General features: G+C 49.1%; 2 protein-coding genes across 5 annotated transcripts in view; both read right to left on the bottom strand.

Annotated features, from left to right (window-relative positions):
- The window catches only part of LOC126991180 (zinc finger protein 182-like), a 123,381-nt gene that overhangs the window by 2,346 nt on the left and 100,050 nt on the right, over positions 1 to 20,985 (bottom strand). The gene's annotated exons all lie outside the window — the stretch shown is intronic.
- Positions 1 to 20,985, bottom strand: part of LOC126991179 (uncharacterized) — a 135,043-nt gene that overhangs the window by 64,018 nt on the left and 50,040 nt on the right. The window contains exon 2 of one of the 4 annotated variants that reach the window (XM_050849949.1): positions 270 to 928. The exons of the other annotated variants lie outside the window; for them this stretch is intronic. The gene's annotated coding sequence lies outside the window, so the exon portion shown is untranslated. Of the gene's footprint in view, positions 1 to 269; positions 929 to 20,985 lie in introns of those variants that run through there. 4 annotated transcript variants of the gene reach the window in all.

The raw sequence follows: 20,985 nt of genomic DNA, 5'->3' as shown, positions 1-20,985 counted from the left end.
AGGGTGTGTGCGTTGAAGTGACCCTTCTGATTGAAACATTTCCCACAAACTTCACACTCATGATTTCTTGCACTGGTGTGTGTAAGGGTGTGTGTGTTGAGGTGACCCTTCTGATTGAAACATTTCCCACAAACTTCACACTCATGGTTTCTTGCACCAGTGTGTGTAAGGGTGTGTGTGTTGAGGTGACCCTTCTGATTGAAACATTTCCCACAAACTTCACACTCATGGTTTCTTGCACTGGTGTGTGTAAGGGTGTGTGTGTTGAAGTGACCCTTCTGATTGAAACATTTCCCACAAACTTCACACTCATGGTTTCTTGCACCAGTGTGTGTAAGGGTGTGATGTTTGGGGTTACTCCTATTACTAAACCTTTTGCCACACTCCCGACTTTCATGAGGTCTTACACCAGAGTGTGTGGGTGTATTTGTTGAGGTCATCCTTCCCTGCATGTCTTTTCTCACACTCTTGGCTTTGGTCAGTAAACTTGCTCTCATTCTCAGATCTTCTCACACTTCTGAAATTCAAACTTCCCCCTTTGTGGATGAAGAGGCCAGCAGTTGTTGTTGTTGGTGGTGGTTGTGTTGGTGGTGTTTTTTATCACTCCTGAACCTCACACCAGTAGCAGTCTGCTCCTGCTGATCCCAGCCACTCCAGCTGCTGTCCCGCCTTGCAGCCTCCACTGCAACACTACTCTGGATGTGAGGAGTTGGCTGGCCTTGAGGAACCTCAGAGATGCTGGAGAAGGCGGCGAGGTTGCTTCAAAGCCACACTCAGTGACCAATTGAGCAGGCAAGGCGAGGGATGCACCAAGGAGTCCTGAAGTCAGCGGCAGCAGGGACGGAACAAGTACTGACCACAGCAACTGTCTCGATGCCTCACTTCAACACTAACACCAGTGGTGGACATTGGGACACAAAGTCATGTGCTGAAAAAAAAAAAAAAGACTGGTAAGGAAACTGAAGTTGGTGGGAGGGATCAGGGCGGTGGTGGGTGCACCGAAGGCAAGCCACAGGCCACCGGGTCAGGCAAATAGTGCATGTACTGATAATAAACTAATGCAATAATATATTCATTGATAAATATGTCTTTTGAACTAACCTAAATAAATCTGAAGCGATATTCGTAACAATACTAAGACAGAACTACACGTAAATGGACAATATCCAGCGACCAAAGCTGCAAGTTTGATAGTTTTAAGGCCTGCTAACACATTAATAGTGTAACATACCCGCCAGCATACCAACACCGTGGACGCCAGTTAAAAGCCAGCTGGGAAAATTGGGAATACCCCCTTGCACTTGGCCATGGTTATTTACCAGATCCAGTTTCTCCTCAGCCAAAACAATACCCGTAGCGGTTAATATGTTATAAGTAGGTAAGGGAAGAGAACGAGAAATACGAACCACAGCTTGAGTTGGCACCCCTGATATAAATTCACTCTAACCATATATTTTTATATATTTATACGTTACGTCTTAGAAAATAAGGGAAAATTAAGTTTAGAATCAACACACAAAAAGACAACCTCAGAAAGGCAGAGGAAGGATAGATTAATGTACCAAGCTGAAAGGCGAGAAGGAAAAGTGTTAGAACCTGGGGAAGGCCACGTCAGAGGGAAAGGTAGCAAGGCAACCGCTCCGGCTGGCATGATTCATTCTAGACTTAATCTTCCCGCACGGCGGAGGTAAGCTCACAGCTCGCTAGCGTACGGCTGCCTGGGAGTGAGAGATAGCCCTAGCCGACGTTCATTAGTGATTCATTCTAGACTTAATCTTCCCGCACGGCGCAGGTGGCGAGAGACAGCTGAGTGCCCGCCATCTTGAAGCCGCCCAATTGAGTCGGGAATGGACCCAGACGCCAGTGGTTAACAAGGGTCATGCCCTCAGTCATGAGTGCCTGAACTGAGCAAAGGTAAGGGCGAGACACTCCAGTCCCTGCCGCCGCCCGGGAGACCAGCAGGCTTGTGATGGGAGTAAACGGCTCCACAACCCCCCCTGTAGGCAAGGCACGACAGCATATTGTGTAGCTCTCAGGCCTCCACCAGCCAAGGAAATTGTGTCAAATGGGTAAGGGGCACCCGCTGTGTGGACGAGGGGCTAACAGTGACCTCACCCCCCCCCGTTAGCTGTAACAGTCTGATCTTTCCCTCATACTAAACTCTTTTCTTCCTATTTTTTATGAGTGTTTTTTGGTGTGTGTGCACGCCGATGCAGGAAGTTGATATCGGATTGTCTAGCCAATCGGGCGGTAGCCCTGTGATATATACCTACATATGTTCATCTCTCTCGTGTGTAGCATTTATCCATAAGAATGTTAGGGATAAAAAGAAAGGTTTTCACAGTTATAAACAAAACATGCTACACTTCCCTCGTCTAGTGAGGATTATTGTTAGGGGGAAGGGAACTTGGGAAACAAACCAATAAATTGTATTCTGCCTATGTCCTGTATTAATGCATACAGCCTTCCTAGCCTACGGTGCAGTCTCGCAATCTCCCCCACCACGACCTCCGAAGGTAACCACGACCCCACACTACCAAACTTTGGACTGAGGATACCATCTACCTCAAGGAACAACCCATAGTAAGCTGGGGAGTGACGGACACTATCTACCAGGTGGGACAGTTGTTAAGGTCAAGTGTTACCTGGCCTGCAAGGGCAGGGAGAGTCTGGGGACTAACCAGTTAGTTTAGTTCCGTCCCACCTGGTTCATAGAACTGCCGTTCCTCGCTTACAGGCTTTGGGGGTTGTGCCATATTACAACCTCCTGGTGGCAGCTTACAGAGAGAGAACAGCAGGGAATCGAACCCAGCCGTACACTCTCTGTGAGGCTGAGGAATAATAGCGTCACTATTCTTCCTCTTCCTCCCCTTTTTTTATTTTTCAACCTGTTATGACCAGGGGTCGAACCTGGGACTGTTACAATAGCGTTTGGCAACTCAGCGCTCTTGCCTGCTCCGCGGAACTTTCACAGCGCCCACCACGCCAGTGTCCGTTGGACTTTTGCAGAGAGAGGAGTTATGTATCATTAAGAGAGGATAGCCTGTAGTATAGTGTAAAAATCCACGGTACAAATATATATCAAATCGCGGACCACTAATATTTTTTCCCTCTCCCGCGTATTGGTGCACCAATGTACCAGGCATGGGTTGGCGCATATATGTACCAGTTCGCGACGCACTGACGATATAGTCTTGTTCTACTATTTGGTGTAGTTTTTATAATTATTATACGAGTTAGTGTCGATACAATATCTTACATTCTGATGAGCTGTACATAAAAAAACTATTAATAATGTTTTTTTACCCTCCTTTTCAACAGAAATGAACCCGACCGTCTTTTAAGGAGGGCGATCGGATACTTCATCTGGTGATTCAGATGATTCAGGTTTTTTGTCAGTTCAGATGACCCAGATGATGAGCTCTCCGAGGAAAGTGACGAGTTAGAAACAGATGAAGAGCAGGATGGGGAACATTATTTTCTTCTCTGTTATGAGCAAAATTTTAATTTATCAGGAATTTTTTTTTACGTTATTTGCGGAGTGATATTTCCCTCTACAGTTCAGTAAAATACACTATAATAAATCAAACATTGGGATAATCTAATATTCCAAGTACTAGTAAGTACTGATCTGGAGCATTATTTTTTCTGTTATGAAAGCAAGATTTTCATTTACCAGGATTTTTTTTTTTTTTTACGTTGTTTGATATGAGGGGCATTTGCCTCTACAGTTGATTACTGTTACATAATGAAATGCTTATATTTGGAAGCAAAATGTCACCAAACATTAAATGTATTTTGGATGGCTTTACATAGCTATATATTTATTACCTTATCATTTTCAACTTATTACCTGGTACCATTGCAACACATCTGCAGTCATAATAAATACAAATTTACCCACAAATTGTTTATATACTCATGTTTGTAAAAGTTTATAGAAAGGGCTATTCGGGCCACAGATGTACCAATATGCAACAAGTGAAACATCTGCTCAGCACACTGGCGGCCCAGTAAGTGAACAAGGTATAAACAATCATATGTGAACATTTCATGACAATCAAATGAATACAAATGGCAAGACACATGAAATGGAAAAAAAAAATCTTAAGGAGCCAAAATCTTGAAAATTTGTTATTTACACTTCAAAAAATTTCACAAAATCGACAAAACGTCTGACAGTCTTTTGTAAGGTATCAATATAATCTACAACTAAACGGCAATTTTTCTCATTTTGTACATTTTTTAAAAATGTAAAAAGAAAACGGGAGAAAAAGTGGAGAAAATTATTAGTGAAAATGAATTTCAATTTTTCAAGCCAGAACAAATAATGAAAAAAATTACAAAATGATAAATGTAGATCTATACACAAAGTTTCCATGGTATATTTTTCCTGCTAAATTCTGTGAAACAAAAATAAGATTTTATGCTTTGTTTGAGTCTCCTCTACACGTTCACCCAAATTTCACAAAATTCACAGAATGTCATACACTTACACCAACAAACAACATAATAAAATTTCAAAGCCATAGGACATACTGACGAAGATTGTTTATCACCTCAACCACCGGAGGTTAGAAGGGCCGAAAAGATGTTAAGTGGCGTGCTCATCGTAGAAAGTGACATTTTACGCACAATTGAAAAGATTAAAGTAAGCAAAGCTCCTGGTCCAGACAAAATTACCCCTAGGGTCTTAAAAGGAATCAAACATCAAATTTGTAAACCGCTCTCCATCATATTCAATAAATCTTTAACAGCTGGAAAAGTTCCGTCGGATTGGAAACTTGCAAATGTCACACCAATTTTCAAAAAGGGGGACAGGTCTCATCCAGGAAACTATCGACCAATTAGCCTGGCATCTATTGTTTGTAAGTTAATGGAGACTATCATTTGCGACAAAATGGTGAAATTCTTCAAAGAAAATAATATAATAAATAATTCGCAACATGGCTTCCGCAGTAAACGTTCGTGTTTGACTAACTTACTTGATTGTTTTCATTATATTTTTGAGGTGTTTGATGAAAGCAGATCAGTGGATATCATATATCTGGATTTTCAAAAGGCATTTGATAAGGTCCCCCACCAACGATTGCTCAGCAAACTACTGGCGCACGGTATCTCGGGTAACATTCACAATTGGCTTGCGGACTGGCTCTCTGAGCGGAAACAGAGAGTAGTTCTAAACGGTGTTACATCTAACTGGCTCGATGTCAAAAGCGGCGTACCTCAAGGATCAGTGCTTGGCCCCATGCTCTTCTTAATTTATGTTAATGATATCGATGATGGGCTCACTTGCAAAGTATCAAAATTTGCTGATGACACAAAAATTGCAAGTAAAGTAACTGCGACACTCGACGAAGAAGCTTTGCAATCAGATCTAGATCGACTTGCACGTTGGGCCAATCAATGGCAAATGAAATTTAACGTTGACAAATGTAAAGTGTTGCACATCGGAAAAAATAACAATCGCGTTCGGTACGTAATGAGTGGCCAACAACTTTCTGCAGTAAGTAAAGAAAAGGATCTTGGAATCACTATATCAAGCGATTTAAAGCCCGGTCAGCATTGTTCAGAGGTAGTTAAAATTGCAAACAAATTGGTTGGCTTCATCGGACGAGTCTTTAATAATAAATCCGAAAAAGTAATATTAAAACTGTTTAATTCGTTGGTTCGACCCCGTCTAGAGTACTGTGTACAGTTTTGGTCTCCCTACTACAGAAAAGACATAGAAAAGTTGGAACGGGTCCAACGAAGAGTAACAAAGATGATTCCTAGGTTGAGAAATTTGTCATATGAACAAAGGCTTAAAGAAGTAAATTTATTCACCCTATCAAAACGAAGAATGCGAGGCGATCTAATAGAAGTGTTTAAAATGTTCAAAGGATTCAGTGATATTAATGCGGAAGATTACTTTACAATTGATCGATCAAATAGAACAAGAAGAAATCACAATTTGAAGATAAGTGGTAAAAGATTCTCGTCGCACGAAGCTAAACACTTCTTCTTCAATCGAGTTGTTAATGTTTGGAACTCTCTACCTTGTGATGTCGTTGATAGTACAACAGTTACGGCCTTCAAGAATAGATTAGACAAGAGTTTTGAATCCAAGCAGCAACTAAGATATTACTCATTGTCATAATAACGTTAAGTTCTTTCGAATACTGGTGTCATTGTCCACTTTTATCGCCCGGTTAGTGGTAGCAGTAATGGTAGTTCTTTCTTCTTTCCTACATAAATTCCATGCAGTTTTTCTATGCAGCATGGTTCTTTTTCCTTTCCTGACAGCTTTGGCTGGAGGGATGGGGGGGGTGGGGAGGAGCCTTCGCATTTGCTGTCCTTCATCTTCCACCTTTGATTAGATAGTTAGTGTAGCTTGTCACAAACAACTTCGTAAGGGCCAGCAGGTCTGCTGTTGTTTGTTCTTCCTTTGTGTTTCTTTGTACTGTGTGCCCAGGAGGGACCCCCCCGGGCGCCCTCCTTAACCCAAGAACGTTGGCAGACCCTTTTTTAGGCTTTCACGAGTCGTGGCTGTGGTACGGTGGACCCTAAAAAGGGCTGCCATGAAACGCCTAATTCGAGCTAATTGTAGGCGGTGGTGGCATAGCGCAACTCACCATGAATACCCTAGGTCAATGTGGTGGGTGGGTGATCTTGAGGTGGGCTTTTTTGTCATAGGTGGTGCTGTAAGGTCATGGCATACTGAATTAGCTATCCATACAGTGATCACTTGGCAAATTCTCTGTAGTACACAACAAGCGACTCTCGGCTAGATGCCACGCATCACGAGACTGTTTATTTTGTAACAAACATCACCCAAAAAGAATGGAGTTTGAGTAAAAGTAAATATTTGTAACGGTTTTATGGTTATGAGAGGAGTACTCTGATGTACGTTCCATGCTCTTTTTTAGTCTCAAAATGCAGAGTAGTTTTGTCGTTTCTCGGGCACTTCTCGGCCTTCCCATAGCCGAAGCCTACGGGTTAATAAGGCAGTGAGGCAGCTGATTGGGTGAGCGCCGGCGATGACGTCATTGGACTCCCAGCGAATCACAAGCGTGTTTTCAGAGCTCAGCCAATCGTAAGGCTTCATCTGTGGCTTTAAAATGACCCATTCTCTCTTTCTGTTTCCTTTCTTTTTCCAAGGTACGTATTTTGAGATAGCAAGAGAGTAAAGGAGGAAAAAAAGTGAGCTCCGGGGGGCAGCATGACCCAATTATAATGGCAACACTATAAACAGTTGCCTGCGCCATGACAGGCTCGGGGCCGACCATTAGGCTCAGATGGATAGTTTACCGGCGCCATAAGCCACATAAAAAAATTAAAAAAACTCCACGGGTCGGAACAAATAAGGTCAGGGTGGCAACCCTACACACACGTGGCCCGTCCACACCCTGGCCCTCCGCTCCTTCCTGTCCCAAGTGTACCCGTCCACACCCTGGCCCTCCCCTCCATCCTGTCCCTAGTACAGCCCGTCCACACCCTGGCCCTCCGTTCCTTCCTGTTCCAAGTGTAGCCCGCCCACACCCTGGCCCTCCCCTCCTTCCTGTCCCAATTACAGCCCGTCCACACCCTGGCCCTCCCCTCCTTCCTGTCCCAAGTGTACCCGTCCACACCCTGGCCCTCCCCTCCTTCCTGTCCCAGGTGTACCCATCCACACCCTGCCCTTCCGCTCCTTCCTGTCCCAATTACAGCCCGTCCACACCCTGGCCCTCCCCTCCTTCCTGTCCCAATTACAGCCCGTCCACACCCTGGCCCTCCACGCGCCTTCCTGTCCCAAGTACAGCCCGTCCACACCCTGGCCCTCCCCTCGCCTCCTTCCTGTCCCAAGTGTAGCCCGTCCACACCCTGGCCCTCCCCTCCTTCCTGTCCCAAGTGTAGCCCGTCCACACCCTGGCCCTCCCCTCCTTCCTGTCCCAAGTGTAGCCCATCCACACCCTGGCCCTCCCCTCCTTCCTGGGTAAAATTCTAGTGTTTGCCCATACTCCCCCCTCCCCCCCATACAAGCCTGGGGACCTGGTGGGAATGCGGGGTTTCGGGTGGGGGACACAAAATCCGTCGCATTCGCGTTTTTATTAGTGGGGGGGGGGGGGATAAAAAAAACCCTAGATCTAGGGAAATTCCCTAAATTTAATGAATTTTTCCTCCCACCACCACTAAAATAAGCGTTTGTGACGAATTTAGTGTTTCCCATACGAAAACCACGCACTCAGTGGATCCCCAAGCTTGCTTTGGGAGAGAAGCGTAGTGAACCCACCAAACGATGCTCACCTCACCATCTGGCGTGGCACTGGCGGCCATCTGTGCTCACATAAACCACCTTCACCACACTCATGCCCTCTCTCTAGTAGGTTGTCACCTCATCGCAAGGTTTCTGTCCTCCAAGTAGAGTCCGTGGCACCAAACACAGTGTATCTTCATTGCTTATCACTGACACAAGTAAAACCACCGGCTAGCCGGGATCCATCCAACACCGCGCCTTTAACACTACTGCGGCTTGTGCAGGAAGTGCAGGCTCTCGAACCTCTTGCCCGAGCTGTTCGAACACGTGAATCCTTACTGACCGGATTTTGAATCTGCTTCACGGGCTCGTATTCCCAGTATACAAGGTGACTGTGGATATTGACTCCGCGCCTCCTGAATACGATAATACGCCTCCATATATCATAGTAAAAAAAAAAGTACTTAAAAGTAAAGAAGTCGAATTAATCCCCTTCCCCTAACGATCTTCGGGGACCTGCGTGAACTCGGGGTATTTTTGTGGGGGATCATATTTAAACTACTCCAACCGAACTTTATGACCTGCTAACGACCCCGCTGCTATCCAAGGGGGGGGCTGCGCCCCCCCCAGGGCCCCCCCCTCTTAAAGATGCGTGTTCTAAAAAAAAAAATAACCACGCGTGGTGGACCTAGTCTCACATGCGTGGACTAATGGCTAACTAAGCGTACCATCGGTAATAGTATTAGGTAAAGGTGCGTGTTCTAAAAAAAAAATAAGCACGCGTGGTGGACCTGGTCTCTCATGCGTGGGCTAATGGCTAACTAAGCGTACCATCGCTAACCAAGCGTATTATCAGAAATAGTATTAGGTAAATGTGCGTGTTCACACCAAAAAAATAATAATAACAACGCGTGGTGGACCTGGTCTCACATAGCGTATCATTGCTAACCGGATCGTTGGCAACGCTGCTCATATTGCAATGGCGTCGCCATGTAAACACATCGTCCGTATGTATAATATGCCCTTAAGTACAATATGGAGGTGCCGAGTGATTTTCAATAATTACCTTGCGTAGTTTCCGTACGTTGTAAAAAAAATTTCCCTACATTTCAATAATTGTAAGGAATTTCCCTACATCTAGGGTATTTTTCAACCCCTCATAACTCAAAAACTATGCATTTGCAACGCATTTCACGTTTACCACCGCATTCCCCGATGTCTCAATGGCCCCCTAGCCAATTTTGGTTGTGAGGGGTGAGTATGGGCAAACACTAGAATAATACCCCCAAGTGTAGCCCGTCCACACCCTGGCCCTCCCCTCCTTCCTGTCCCAAGTGTAGCCCGTCCACACCCTGGCCCTCCCCTCCTGTCCCAAGTAGCCCGTCCACACCCTGGCACTCCCCTCCTTCCTGTCCCAAGTGTAGCCCATCCACACCCTGGCCCTCCCCTCCTTCCTGTCCCAAGTGTAGCCCATCCACACCCTGGCCCTCCCCTCCTTCCTGTCCCAAGTGTAGCCCGTCCACACCCTGGCCCTCCCCTCCTCCCTGTCCCAAGTGTAGCCCATCCACACCCTGGCCCCCCCCTCCTTCCTGTCCCATGTGTAGCCCATCCACACCCTGGCCCTCCCCTCCTTCCTGTCCCAAGTGTAGCCCGTCCACACCCTGGCCCTCCCCTCCTTCCTGTCCCAAGTTTAGCCCATCCACACCCTGGCCCTCCCCGCATTCCTGTCCCAAGTGTAGCCCATCCACACCCTGACCCTCCACTCCTTCCTGTCCCAAGTGTTGCCCGTCCATACCCTGGCCCTCCCCTCCTTCCTGTCCCAAGTGTAGCCCGTCCACACCCTGGCACTTCCCTCCTTCCTGTCCCAAGTGTAGCCCGTCCACACCCTGGCCCTCCCCTCCTTCCTGTCCCAAGTGTAGCCCGTCCACACCCCTGGCCTCCCTCCTTCCTGTCCCAAGTGTAGCCCATCCACACCCTGGCCCTCCCCTCCTTCCTGTCCCAAGTGTAGTCCGTCCACACCCTGGCCCTCCCCTCCTTCCTGTCCCAAGTAGCCCGTCCACACCCTGGCCCTCCGCTCCTTCCTCTGTCCCAAGTGTAGCCTGTCCACACCCTGGCCCTCCGCTCCTTCCTGTCCCAAGTGTAGCCCGTCCACACCCTGGCCCTCCGCTCCTTCCTGTCCCAAGTGTAGCCCGTCCACACCCTGGCCTCCCCTCCTTCCTGTCCCAAGTGTAGCCCGTCCACACCCTGGCCCTCCGCTCCTTCCTGTCCCAAGTGTAGCTCGTCCACACCCTGGCCCTCCCCTCCTTCCTGTCCCAAGTGTAGCCCGTCCACACCCTGGCCCTCCGCTCCTTCCTGTCCCAAGTACAGCCCGTCCACACCCTAGCCCTCCGCTCCTTCCTGTCCCAAGTGTAGCCCGTCCACACCCTGGCCGTCCCCTCCTTCCTGTCCCAAGTGTAGCCCGTCCACACCCTGACCCTCCCCTCCTTCCTGTCCCAAGTGTAGCCCGTCCACACCCTGGCCCTCCCCTCCTTCCTGTCCCAAGTGTAGCCCGTCCACACCCTGGCCCTCCCCTCCTTCCTGTCCCAAGTGTAGCCCATCCACACCCTGACCCTCCACTCCTTCCTGTCCCAAGTGTTGCCCGTCCATACCCTGGCCCTCCCCTCCTTCCTGTCCCAAGTGTAGCCCGTCCACACCCTGGCACTACCCTCCTTCCTGTCCCAAGTGTAGCCCGTCCACACCCTGGCCCTCCCCTCCTTCCTGTCCCAAGTGTAGCCCGTCCACACCCTGGCCCTCCGCTCCTTCCTGTCCCAAGTGTAGCTCGTCCACACCCTGGCCCACCCCTCCTTCCTGTCCCAAGTGTAGCCCATCCACACCCTGGCCCTCCGCTCCTTCCTGTCCCAAGTACAGCCCGTCCACACCCTAGCCCTCCGCTCCTTCCTGTCCCAAGTGTAGCCCGTCCACACCTGGCCTTCCCTCCTTCCTGTCCCAAGTGTACTGTCCACACCCTGACCCTCCCTCCTTCCTGTCCCAAGTGTAGCCCGTCCTCACCATGGCCGTACCCTCCTTCCTGTCCCAAGTGTAGCCCGTCCACACCCTGGCCTTCCCCTCCTTCCTGTCCCAAGTGTAGCCCGTCCACACCCGGGGCATCCCCGCCTTCCGGTCCCAAGTGTAGCCCGTGCACCCTGACCTCCCTCCTTCCTGTCCCAAGTGTGGCCTGTCCACACCCTGGCCCTCCGCTCCTTCCTGTCCCAAGTGTAGCCCGTCCACACCCTGGCCTTCCCCTCCTTCCTGTCCCAAGTGTAGCCCGTCCACACCCTGGCCTTCCCCTCCTTCCTGTCCCAAGTGTAGCCCGTCCACACCCTGGCCCTCCCCACCTTCCTGTCCCAAGTGAAGCCCGTCCACACCCTGGCCCTCCCCTCCTTCCTGTCCCAAGTGTAGCCCGTCCACACCCTGGCCTTCCCCTCCTTCCTGTCCCAAGTGTAGCCCGTCCACACCCTGGCCCTCCCCTCCTTCCTGTCCCAAGTGTAGCCCGTCCACACCCTGGCCCTCCACCACCCGCACACTCACCCTGGGGGCCTGCACGCCGAGGGGCTCCTCCTCCTCCACGAGAAACACTGCCAGGGGAGTGTACCTGAACCTGACACTGATGACCTGGATGTGGGCAAAGCTGCTGACCTAGAGTACGTCACCAAACTCTTTACAAGCATGAAGGTCGGGCCAGAAAACTACAAAGTAGTAGACACCAACAGGCTACACAGCAAGAGAGATGCAGATAACAATGCCAGACTACTTAGGGTTAGATTTGAGGCTCCTTACATGGTTGACCGAGTGGCAAGAGCAACACCAGAACTGAGTGCCGTCCCTGACCCAGCGATGAAGAAGATTAGGATCTTCAGAGACAGGTCAAAAGCGGAACGGGAGAAGAGACAGAAATTAATAACTCTGGCTGTGACCAAAACACAGGAAGAAAATGACCAGGAATTCAAGTGGGTAGTGGACTACAAAAACATGGATGTCATCAGAGTGCCAAAGGAGACCCAATCAGCGCGATCCTTTCGGCAGAGAAAGTATCGCTAGAGATAAGACTACCCCCTCACACCAGACACTTAAATGCTTGTACACTAACATCGATGGCCTCAGTAACAAAACCGCTGAACTAGACGCTCTCCTCGACAAAGAACAACCAGACCTAGTCTTTCTTACAGAAACCAAGTGCAATAGGGACACCCTGAGTTCCAATATCTTCAACACCAAGAAATACACTGTCATAAGAAGGGACAGACCTGTACAGAATGCACCGGAGGAGGAGTAGCCTTATTGGTGAACAATGGACTCATCGCGAATGAGGATTCTGTCGGTTGCCTGAATGACCACCAAGGCCAAGAGTCAGTCTGGTGTGAGGTTAAGTGTCAGAGGGCAGGGAGGGATTTAATTATAGGCACTATTTATAGGACTCCGTCATCCAGTCATGACAACAATGATCTCATCTGTGACCTGATTAGATTAAGTGAATCTTATTCTAAGGAAAAGCAAATACTAGTCTGTGGCGACTTCAACTTTGGAAACATCGTCTGGGAAGAGAACCGTACAGTGAGTGGCACTCAGGGTTATGGCCAAGCCTGTAAATTCCTGGATGCTGTGAATGACAACTTTTGGACCCAAAATGTGGACGACTGGACCCATATGCGGGATACAGATAACCCTTCCGACTAGACCTAGTATTTACAAAAACCGACACTGAAATCCATGACCTATGCTTCCTACCACCCATCGGCTTGAGTAAACATGCAGTTTTAACTTTTACCTCACAACAGACCACAAAGTAAATGAACCTGATGGAAATGAATGGAAGCTGAACTATCACAAAGCTGACATACCTAAATTGCGGAGGAATTTGCCAAGACCGACTGGGCGAGAGCCTGTTTGCTGCCGAGCCAGTGAGTGAAAAATGGGAGATTTTTATGAAACACTACGCCAAGACTGTTCAGGCTTGTGTCCCACACTATAAAAGAAGCCAAGGAACCACCAGGCCCAAATGGATGACCAGAAGGTTACAGGCACTTATAGCCAAGAAGGAAGAAGCATGGCAGCAATACAGAACAAGGAGGACCGACACCCACAGAGAACAGTACATCAGACACAGAAACATAGTGACGAGAGAGGTGAGGACAGCCAAGTGGAACTACGAGAGACAGGTGGCTCTAGATTCTACAGAGAACCCAAAGCACTTCTGGGCCTATGTTCGTTCTAAGACTGGAACCAAAGAAAAACTTACAGCACTAAAGGATGACACCGGGAAACTAACAGAAAACGACAAAGAAACAGCGCAAGTCATGAACCGAGCCTTCAATACAGTGTTTATTAGGGAGAACATGGGTATTCCTATACCACCCCAGATAATGTTCACCAGGGCCACAAGATATCTACTGTATATATGACTAGAGGGTAATTAAAGTCAAGGCTGTCAGCACTCAATGCCTCCAAAGCCCCAGGTCCTGACGGAATTTCCCCCCTTGTGCTGAAGGAATGTGCCGACATTTTATGTGACCCCCTCCTTGACATCTTTAGATCATCCTTGAGCACTGGGGAAGTCCCGGAGGATTGGAGAAAGGCCAACATCTCTCCTATTTACAAAAAGGATCGAAGACTGACCCACTCAATTACCGCCCTGTGTCCCTTACAAGTGTTGTGTCCAAGGTCTTAGAAGGTGATCCGTGAGGGTTTAGTACACTATTTGGCCACTCACGACCTTATAACGGACAGCCAACACGGCTTCCGGAAAATAGAAGCTGCCTCACCAACCTCCTCTGCTACGTCGACGACCTCGTCAATGCTGTGGACAGAGGAGACTGTGTCGATGTCAACTACCTGGACTGCGAGAAGGCATTTGACAGAGTTCCCCATGAGAGACTTGGCACTAAACTTAAGGCAATGGGTGTCGATGGGCTTCTCCTGAAATGGATCAAGAGCTTCCTGTCAGGACGGTACCACAGGGTCACTATCAGGACCTTCCACTCTGAATGGCTTCCTGTGCACAGCGGCGTTCCCCAAGGGACAGTTCTGGGCCCAGTGCTGTTCATCGTGTACATCAATGACCTGACCAGTCATCTGGAATCCAGCGTGAGCCTCTTTGCTGATGACGCCAAGATATACCGCACCATCCAGACACCTGAGGACCTTGCAATTCTGCAGAGGGACATGGCACGGCTGGATGATTGGAGCGCAAAGTGGCTGTTAACTTTTAACTCCGAGAAATGCAAAACAATGCACGTTGGCCGACTCAATCCTCAACAACACTACCAGCTCGGCAACAAGACCCTTCAAAAGTCATCCAAAGAAAAAGATCTCGGAGTCACAATTTCCAACGACCTCAAACCAGCCACTCACATAGCCACTATAGCGGCCAAAGCAAACAGCCGCCTTGGCGTCATCAACAGGAACATTGTGGTTCTCAGCAGAAAGATCCTCCTCCCACTCTACCTAGCCCTGGTCCGCCCGATCCTTGATTACGGCGCCCAAGTGTGGTCCCCACACCAGATAGGAGACATTCAGACCCTAGAAAAGGTGCAGAGGAGGGCGACAAAGCTGGTCCCGGAACTGTCCCACCTTCCATATGAAGAAAGGTGCAGCCAACTCGGTATCCAGACACTCAAGGACAGAAGAACGCGGGGGGACATGATAGAGACCTATAAGCTCCTGCACGGCTTTGAAGATGTCCCCTACACCAAATTCTTCCACCTTAACACCAATAACCTCAGGGGACACAGCCTTAAATTAGTGAGACCCGACCACTGGACAACCACCACCAAGGGAAATTGGTTTGCGATTAGAACCATCGACCACTGGAACGCCCTCCCTGAGAGCGTAGTAACAGCCCCCACGATAGCCACTTTTAAAGCACGATATGACAGACACATAAACAGACCCTAACACTGGCTGACTTGACATAGAGGTGGGGATCACTACAAGAAGTTCTCTTCTTATTTCCCCACTACCATTTCATAGGTAAGCATTCATAGGTAAGCACTTCAGGGCACGCGGCGGACCTCGACCTTGATCTTGATGTCACAGGGGACTTGTTTGCTTCCTCCTCCTCTTCTTCTTCTCCTTCCTTTATAGCTTCTTGGCTCCTTCTTGAGTGTTTCACTTTTCTGTCTCCCTATATTCAGACTTTCCTATTTTATCCTTTCCGATTGACCTATTTTCCCATTTCTTTATTTTATTTCCCTGTTTTCTTCTTTTCCCTTCTCCTCTTGTTTATCTGCAACAATAAACTATCAATCAATCAAATCTCCTCTTTGCACATCTTCTTAGGTCCTTCTTGATTCTTTATTTTTTCTGTGTACCTAGATTCAGATTTTCCTGTTTTCCTCTTCTGATTTAGTACATATTTTTTCCCATTTTTCTTTTATTTCCGTATTTTCTTCTTCTTTTGTGATGATCTGCTTCTTTTTTCTCTTCTTCACACTATATTCAGGTTTTCCTATTTTCCCTATTTTTTCTTCTTTTCTTTCTAATTGGAGACTTTTTATGCCCTAAGTTGTTGTCTTTTTATGCATTTTATTTATGGTCTTTTATTTCTTGTATTTTCTTTTCCTTACGCTTAGTTTTATCCTTGGAGGAATAATACATGGAGTGGCCCTCAGCGGGTCGCTCTCTTGGAGGAAAATTCTTCCTCCTCTTGAGCAGGCATTGCCTAACTTTGTAATAACTACCGATGAAGTCCTTAAAGCTCTCCAGTCCCTTAAAACAAATACAAGCCCCGGACCTGACAACGTATATCCTATACTGCTTAACCCTAGAATGGAAACCGTTTGCCGTTTGGCACAAAAATTAAGGGGTTTTTGAAACTCGCGCTCACTGTGGTTAACCTTGGCCGAATTTTTCAACTCATTCACGGGCATGTATCAGTGCGTCGGGTGCCCTGTTGAGGAGAGGGTATCACAGTCCTCTGCTCCTTCTCACTTCTCTGGTATGAGTGCCCCGTGTGCCATTCGGCACAGCGTTTCCAGTAACGTTATTTTTGTTGTCAAATAAAGTTTTGGAAGTACCCATTTTGCCCTCTTTCGGATTCTATCCCTCTCTCTGTTCCTAAGGCTCTTCGTCTCATCAGCTCTCCTCCTCCTACTGATAGCCTTCTACCTCTTAAATTCCGCCGCGATGTTGCCTCTCTTTCTATCTTCTATCGATATTTCCACGCTGACTGCTCTTCTGAACTTGCTAAATGCATGCCTCCCCCCCTCCCGCGGCCACGCTGCACACGACTTTCTGTTCATGCTCATCCCTACACTGTCCAAACCCCTTATGCAAGAGTTAACCAGCATCTTCACTCTGTCATCCCTCACGCTGGTAAACTCTGGAACAACCTTCCTTCATCTGTATTTCCTCCTGCCTACGACTTGAACTCTTTCAAGAGGAGGGTATCAGGACACCTCTCCTCCCGAAATTGATCTTTCTTTCGGCCACCCCTTTTAATTCTTTTTTTTTGGGGGAGCAGCGAGTAGCGGGCTTTTTTTATTATTGTTTTCTTTTTTTGTGCCCTTGAGCTGCCTCCTCTGTTGTAAAAAAAAAAAAAAGCCCGACAACACCTGGGGAGGAACGATACAACAAGTCCTCGCAGGACAAGATGCGTTGTCGAACGGACCTTTGGGATCCTCAAGTCAAGGTGCAGGTGCCTACATAAGTCAGGAGGAAGTTTGCAGTATGACCCCAAGAAGACTATGAAGATTGCGACTTCTTGTATGCTCCTGTACAACTACTGAGTGGATCGCTGCAGAAGAAGTACCAGTTCAGCCTGTGAGAAACAACAGACAGATTCCTGGTCAAGTTGTCAGGCAGGAAATTATTAGAAACTTCTTTTCCTGAGTACAGGTAGGCATATATGTAGACCTTGCAGTTAGTAATAGATTACTTTCAAATGTAAATGTGCACAACTTACAGTCGGAGGCGTAAGAACAAAACAACGTGGTGATCCAGAGGACTTGACTCCCACTGCAAGACGTTGAGAGTTTTCAACCATTGACAAGTGGCGGAGGGTTACCAACATGCTGCCTAACAGATCTTCAAGAGGGGCACCACCTCCACACCACACATTCTTATCACCTAGTTTGATACCCTACTTGTCCATCTCACATGGCCCATGTATCTCAGCATTCTGCACTCTTGGCTCCATGTCATCCTCTTCAACTTGTTGCTTCGAATAGCATAACTGGCCTCACATACATAGAAGTGTTCAATATACCTAGGCTATAATATTATTGTTATGCCGGACGTGTTACTTGGGTTCCGTGTCGCCGTCAGGAGACTCCGTGGGAGGGAGATATGTAAACACTTTGCACAGCTTCTGTAGTTTAATATTCTTCTTTAGTAGTACACTTCACTCGGACTCTTCACTTACCACTAGCTTACTATGACTGGGACTGGCCCTCTCTCGCCCTCTTCTCCTATATATATCCAGAACAGTACAATCTAGAATATTACAGTATATTTCAGATCATACAAGAACATGTAGCAAAAATATATGCGAGTTGGCAACACTTCCCGCCTGGCGCCTGGCCGCGCCCCGTGGGGCGCGGACGGCTCGCCTTGCTCCCCGCCCCTTTGCTCGTTCCTCCGGGAGCCTTCTAGAGGCCTATGGTCGCCGGGGGAAGCTTCCAGCACAACACTATCCCCCCCTCTTAATTGTGATCGTCCCGATCACACACTTAACTATGTACAAACATAAGAGAATTAATCAAAACATAATAATCGTCGTATCGCTGTGGACGCCTGCGTTGTCTCTGTCTTCTGTTCGTTGCCTCCTGCGCGTCTGTCTCCTGGTGCGCCTCGTCGTCGTCCGCTTCTTGGGGTGTCCCTGGAACATCTGCCGAAGCCGGGAGGTTATCTCCCTCGGCTGAAAGGGCCAGGAGGCCTACGTCGTCGTCGACCTCCTCTCGGTCCTGGACGTCCCTTGCGTTTTCGTCGGCTGCTGGGTGTCTGTAGTTGTTCCAGGTGTAGTTTCCCGGACCGTGGTACCTCCATAGGCGGTTGACGTGGACAACTTTCGGCTTGGTCTTTTCCGTTCTCCGGATTCGGTAAGTCACGTCGGAGAGGCGTTCTAGCACAGTGTAAGGGCCTTCCCAGGGGCTCTGTAACTTCGGAGACTGTCCTTTCTTCCTCTGCGGGTTGTAAAGCCAGACTCGGTCTCCTTCCTTGAAGTCAACGTGGCTTGCCCTCATATTGTAACCGCGCTTCATGGCCTCCCGGAGAACTTCAAGGCACCTCGGACTTGATGGTGCACCTCTTCCAGCCGTTCCTCTAGTTGACGGGCAAAACTGGAGGCGTCCCTTGGAAGGCTTTCCCCAGGAGGCCTTCCAGTCAGTAGGTCCACCGGCAATCGCAGCTCACGTCCAAACATCAGCTTTGCCGGTGAATACCCCGTAGTCTCGTGGGCGGCAGACCTGTAGGCCATGAGAATCGCAGGCAGCTTCTGATCCCATGAAGACTGATCATTGTTGCACTGCTTGGCCAACTCCTGGCCCAGCGTCCAATTAAACCTCTCCACCATTCCATCTGACTGTGGGTGCAGAGGGGTGGTCCGGGTCTTCTTGATACCCAGAAGCTTGCAGCACTCAGCAAGGACTGTTGACTCAAAATTCCTTCCCTGGTCGGAATGGAGCTCGTTAGGCACACCGAAGCGACAGAAGAACTCCTCCACCAAAACCTTGGCGATGGTAGTGGCTTCCTGGTCAGGGATGGCGTAGGCTTCCGGCCACTTGGTGAAGTAATCCATTGTGACACAGATGTACCTATTTCCGTTCGTCGTCAGAGGCAAGGGTCCTGCTATATCCACTGCCACCCGTTCCATGGGGGCTCCAACCTGGTATAGTTGCAGTGGGGCACGGTGACGCTTCTTGGGGCCCTTCTTTGCACAGCACACCTCACACGCGTGACACCATTCTTCCACGTCCTTCCTCATGCCAACCCAGTAGAACCTTTGGCGCAGGCGACTCAGTGTCTTCTTTACCCCTAGGTGTCCGCTGGTGATGCTGTCGTGCATTTCTTTCGGGACTTCACAGGTAACACCGTGGACCAGTAGTGGTCAAGACCATCATGAGAGACCCAGCGTCGCTGCAACACCCCGTCGTCTATCCGAAGAGTGTCCCACTGAGTCCAGTAATTCTTGGTGGTAGGGCTTTCTCTCGAGATTACTTCCCACCCAGGTCGCGTTGACGACTGACTCAGCCACTCCATAATTGGTCTCAGATCTCGGTCCTCCCACTGCAGTTTTCCCAAGTCTTCCCATGGCACCTCCGCTGTCTGTTCCACTGTAGTGCGGCGGCACATATTCTGGACGCTTTCCCTCTGGAGGCAATGTTGACACTCCGGTAGGCATGGGCGCCGGCTCAAGCTGTCCGCGTTACCGTGTGTTAGTCCAGATCGGTGCACAATAGTGTAGTGATGCTGCTCTAGTTTACCTATCCAGCGAGCAAGCTGGCCCTCAGGGTTTTTCAGTGACTTCAGCCACCGCAATGCAGCGTGATCCGTGCGGATGGTGAAAGTTGCACCGTACAGGTAAGCATGGAAAAAGTCAAGGCTCTTGACTACTGCCAGGAGTTCTTTCCGGGTCACGCAATAGTTTTTCTCGGCTGGGGTGAGCTTCTTGCTGAAGTAGGCCACAACCCGTTCCATGTCGGCACATGCCTGAGATAGCACTCCACCAATCCCCTCATCACTGGCATCACAATCCAGTATAAAAGGCGGGTAGGTGAGTACAGGCGAGCTGATGAGGGCCTCCTTGAGCTTCTCAAAGGCAACCTGAGTTTCCGCTGTCCACTCAAACTTGCGCCCCTTCTTCGTCAGGAGGTGCAGTGGTGCAGCAATCGTAGCGAAGCCTTTCACAAACCTGCGGTAGTATGAGCACAACCCGAGGAAGCTCCGCAGCTCCTTCACGTTGGTGGGTGTCGGCCAGTCCCTTACCGCAGCCACCTTCTCAGGATCAGTGCGTACTCCAGACTCGCTCACGATGTGTCCCAAGTATTGGACCTCCTTTTGGAACAGACAGCATTTCTTCGGGCTGAGCTTAAGGTGTGCAACTCTAAACCGGGCGAAAACCTCTGATAGCCTTTCCATCTCCTGCTCGAAGGTCTGGCCAAAGACAATCACGTCGTCGAGGTAGATGAGTGCCGTCTTCCAGTGAAGTCCCTCCAGCACCCTCTCCATCAGCCGCTCAAACGTGGCCGGCGCGTTGCACAGGCCAAAGGGCATGACCTTAAACTGCCACAGGCCTTGACCGTAGGAGAAGGCTGTTTTCTTTGTCCTGTTCCGCCATTTTGACTTGGTGATACCCAGACTTCATATTCAGTGTTGAAAACCACTTGGAGCCCACCAAGGCGTCGAGCGTGTCGTCGATCCGTGGGGTGGGTATGAATCCTTGATGGTGAGATCGTTTAGGGCTCGGTAGTCCACGCAGCACCTGAGGGAACCGTCCTTTTCCTGACGAGCACTACAGCAGACGCCCACGGGCTGCTGGACCGCTCGATTAACCCTTGTTGCCGGAGATCATCCATTACCTCATCCATCTCCTTGCGACGGGCTGGTGCCATCCTTCGAGGAGCTTGCTTCACTGGGCGGTGGCTACCTGTGTCGATGTGGTGCTCTACCAGGTCCGTACACCCCAAGTCCAGGTCTCCTGTGGAAAACACATCTGCATTTCTCACGAGAAGCTCCCTGAGCTGTTCCACTTGGGGTTCCTCTAGACACTTGGAGCTCCTGTCAAACAGGTCGCACAG

Source organism: Eriocheir sinensis, unplaced genomic scaffold, assembly GCF_024679095.1.
Source record: "Eriocheir sinensis breed Jianghai 21 unplaced genomic scaffold, ASM2467909v1 Scaffold25, whole genome shotgun sequence".
In the NCBI taxonomy this organism is placed as follows: Eukaryota; Metazoa; Arthropoda; class Malacostraca; order Decapoda; family Varunidae; genus Eriocheir; species Eriocheir sinensis.
This window is presented reverse-complemented; position numbering and strand designations above follow the sequence as displayed.